This window comes from Pituophis catenifer, unplaced genomic scaffold, assembly GCF_029215685.1.
Source record: "Pituophis catenifer annectens isolate HBS135680 unplaced genomic scaffold, rPitCat1.0.hap2 SCAF_4, whole genome shotgun sequence".
Classification (NCBI taxonomy): domain Eukaryota; kingdom Metazoa; phylum Chordata; class Lepidosauria; order Squamata; family Colubridae; genus Pituophis; species Pituophis catenifer.
The window spans coordinates 7,310,662-7,314,966 of record NW_027256884.1 but is presented as its reverse complement, the minus strand read 5'-3'; positions in this window follow the sequence as shown (position 1 = coordinate 7,314,966).

The window sequence follows — 4,305 nt, the reverse complement described above, 5'->3', positions numbered from 1 at the left end:
AGTCAGTGAGAAAAAAAATAAGAAAAGTGTGCTGGAATAAGTTAAACACAAACCAAAACTTCTTGATACAGAAGTTTCTGAAAATTGGTTTGTCCCCTTTAAGGGAAATAGAATGTTATCCTAATATAAAATTCTAAATTAAATCTAAATTCTAAAATTCTGAAATTGCTGGATTTAATCTGGCACTCAAAACTGAAGATTTGGAACAATTCAAATCCTTAGGGCTTTTATTAAATTGTGAGGTCCTTGGTGTTCTCTGAACTTGATTGTTTTCTTGCAAATGTTTCATTATCCAGCTAACATCAATATTTTTTTAAAAAAAAAATGTTTAAACTTGCATGTCTTCTTGGTATCTCTGAAAGGACATGCCAGGAACAATTGGTTTGTTTTCCTAAAAATTATGAATTGATGAAGTCTAAAAATGTTAGAACTGGGGGTAAAATGTATTGATATTGTGAACAATAACATTATTACTCTCTTACTAACCGAAACCTTTTCTTCATTCACACATGCACACAATTCCCTCATCTCCCAATTTAGAGGTGTAGACTCTTCACATTCCCAATACACAAAGTTGCACACCAATTTTGGTGCAAAAGCCTCTGGTTGTTAGCCATTGTTTATCTTTAAATAATAAACTCATTTGAAGCAGAAACTGTAATTTAGTGGTAATTGGTCTTTCTTTGTTCATTCTTGGAACAACTCTAAAGGACAAAGTAGAAAAATATTTCATACAGAGAACCAAAAATAATCAATATTACATGTGAGATAATTGTTTGATATTTATACAAGAACTTAAAAGAGATGTCTTCAATTATAGCATTCGGTTTGCAACTCAAGACCTTTTTCATATACAAGATTGTTTACCTATATGTCACTCTTTCATTCACTTGTTTAATTCAGAGGTTCTCAAAGCATCACAGACAAGTCTTGTCTCATTTATTGATTTATCCAACTGCATGGAGTTTACACAGAATTTCCAGCTCTAGGTGAGTGAAATGTGACGGGAAAAGATACAGATATGGGATACAAATAAGTTCTCTAGAATTTTTTTTCTTCAGAGGAACAAGCCCACAAGCTGTTGATGCTCTCTCTATCCAGACATGCAACTTTGTCTACTTAATTCCCATTTCCCTTCCAATAGGAAGAATAACAGAAGTTCATCTTTGGAAGAATGTCAGAGTTTGCTGTAGCAATCAAATCCAGAAAGCACACACAGGTAACTGATTCAGCGGGATTCATTAACTTCTCTTTATATATAATAGAACACATGAAAATAAATATACAGTATCAATGACTGATTCTTCCAACGTGGTAGAGAGTACAGGCAAACACAAGCAGAGGCGAGAACAGCTTTCAGTTTCAATCAGCAGACTAACTTGGAACATTTGCATACATTCAGAGCTGAGCCACACCCAACCTCCAAAACTGTTTCAGTTTCCAAACAGTCCCCATTGGCTGACCTGTTACCATGTTTATCCAAACAGTCCCCATTGGCTGACTTAGTTGCTCTGCCCATTCATTGGCTGACCTTGTTACCATGTCTCTGCCAGTTCATGAATACATTGACATAGAACAAGATCCATGAGTTCAAGTCAACAGCATTCCTTAGAAAGCTAAAGACATATTAGTTCAGTTTATCAGACCAATGGAGGGCTCACCAAGACAGAGAACCTTTCCATCTCCTAAACTCTCTTGCCCGTTTTGAAGAAACCCAGCACAGATCAAGGCTATTTTCAGATCAGTTTTGGACATGTTGTGAGCCTATTGTCTATAAGTCTACCACTGGCGGAAAACAAGAGCCAGTTGGTTCTTGCTCTTCCTTGCTAAGTACTTCTTGGCAAATCAAACTCCTCCTAGTCCAGGGGTGTCAAACTCAAGGCCCGGGGGCTGGATTCGGCCCATGGAGTGCTTACATCTGGCCCGCAGAGCCGCCCTGGAAACTGGCAAAGGACTGGCCCACAGTGCCTCTGCCAGCCGAAAACAGAGCTCGCGAGGGCCACAGGAGACCCTCCTGAGGTCCGTTTTTGCTGGCAGAGGGTTGCAGGAAGCTGTCGCAGCTGAAAATGGAGCTCGGGAGCCCGTTTTTGCTGGCCGAGCACTCGGGCCACCACAGGCACCCCCGACACGAGTGACATTGATCTGGCCATGCCCAACCTGGCCACGCCCCCCCTGGCCCCCCGCCCAAAGTCAAACACAATGCGGTCCTCAATGAAATTGAGTTTGATATCCCTGCCCTAGTCTGTGCTGCAACATACTCATTCCCCCCTCTTCGTTGTACTAAAAGAGGATTTTTTTAAAGCATTTATCTACTTTCCTGTGCTTGACATAATGGCAAACTTCCATACTCCTAAAGCTGGCATCCATGCAGTTATGAATTGGCATTCCTTTATTGATCAAACTAGCATGCCGTTATAATAAGATCCCAGGAGGTGGATATTGGATCCAGCCAAGATCCTCTTCCAACGATGCAAAGACGAAAACAGTGATGCACTGCCATTTCTGAAGCTGCATCCTCTTCATGTTATGACCTGGCTCCCAAACATGACAAGCCCTCTGTAGTTAAATCAATGATTTCTTTATTAGGAGCACCAGCAGCCTCAGCAAAAAGTCTCTCTCTTTCTCTCCCAGCAGGCTAACAAGTCTGTCCAGCAGGGAGATGAATAGTTGTCTGCCACACCTATTCATCTCCGTCTCCTGCCTTTTATCCCCAGAGCTAGGGTGGGGCTTCGCTAGCAGCGGTGACTCTTTCGTCCCAAGGACCGGCCCATAGATTTCCACTGCTCTCCTCTCCTCTGCTTTCTGTACATCCGCACGACAGGCACTGGACCCAGCTGTTCCTCCTCTTCCTCATCAGCCACCTCCAGACCTGGGGGCTGTTGACTCTCCATCAGAGGGCTGATGGATGGCCCAGGCTCCACCTCTGTCTCTATCTCTGCCACCTCCACTCCCTCTTACCCTCAAAGCTCTCAGATTGCCTTAATGCTGACCCTGACTCCCACGATACCTTCTCCTCCTCATCTGATTCGGCTGCTGGAGGGGTCGGCGGCCGACAGGCCACAATACTTCTCAGCCATGAATACAAAACCATTATTGTGGGGACCTATCTAAATTGTCTACAATTGGAAGCCAAATCTTCTTACGACGACATTGTGTGATCTATGGGATGCTCAACTCACAACCATACTGCTACTCCAGCCTTACCTGGAAGGATTCAAGCAACTCGAATGATTGTCATATTAAAAAGAAGTCCCCTGTCATCTTCACCCCATTATAAATTATATGAGCCGAGGTGGCGCAGTGGTTAGAGTGCAGTACTGCAGCTACTTCAGCTGACTGCTAGTTCAGCAGATCAGATCTCACCGGCTCAAGGTTGACTCAGCCTTCCATCCTTCCAAGATGGGTAAAATGAGGACCCAGATTGTTGGGGGCAATATGCTAATGCTAATGCAATATGCTAATATGCAATATGCTATATGCTAACTTTGTAAACCGCTTAGAGAGGGCTGTAAAGCACTATGAAGCGGTATAGAAGTCTAAATAATAATAATAATAATAATAATAATAACAACAACAACAACAACAACAACAACAACAACAACAACATCCAGAAAAGTGAAGAACCAATGATTAAGGAAGTAAATAAAGGAGGCCTTTTAAAGACAACTAAAACAAAAGCAGAATATAAGAAAGAAGTAATTGAGCAGCGAGCTGAAAATTGGAAACACAAAGCTCTGCATGGCCAATACTTGAAAAGTATTGAAGGCAAAGCTGACCAGAAACTAACTTGGAACTGGTTAAGATCAGGAGTACTGAAAAAAGAAACAGAAAACTTTATTTTGGCAGCTCAAGAACAAGCCCTAGCCACAAACTGTATGAAGGCAAAAATTCAACATGTTACCACCAACAGCAAATGCTGCCTCTGCAATGAAAAAGAAGAGACAGTTGACCACCTGATCAGTGGGTGCAGCAAAATTTCACAAACTGACTACCTACAACGCCATGACCGTGTTGCTAAAATCATTCACTGGAAATTGTGCCAGAAGTTTGGATTTGAGTACAGCAAAAACCACTGGGAACATCAGGTTGAGAAAGTTTTAGAGAATGAGAAACTCAAGATCTTGTGGGACTTTAGGATTCAGACTGACAGGCACTTGATCCACAACACACCTGACATAACAATAGTTGAAAAGAAAAAAGTATGGTTCATTGACATTGCAATACCTGGTGATGCACGAATTGAAGATAAGCAGCAAGAAAAAATCACAAAGTACCGGGACTTACAAATTGAAGTTGAGCGACTGT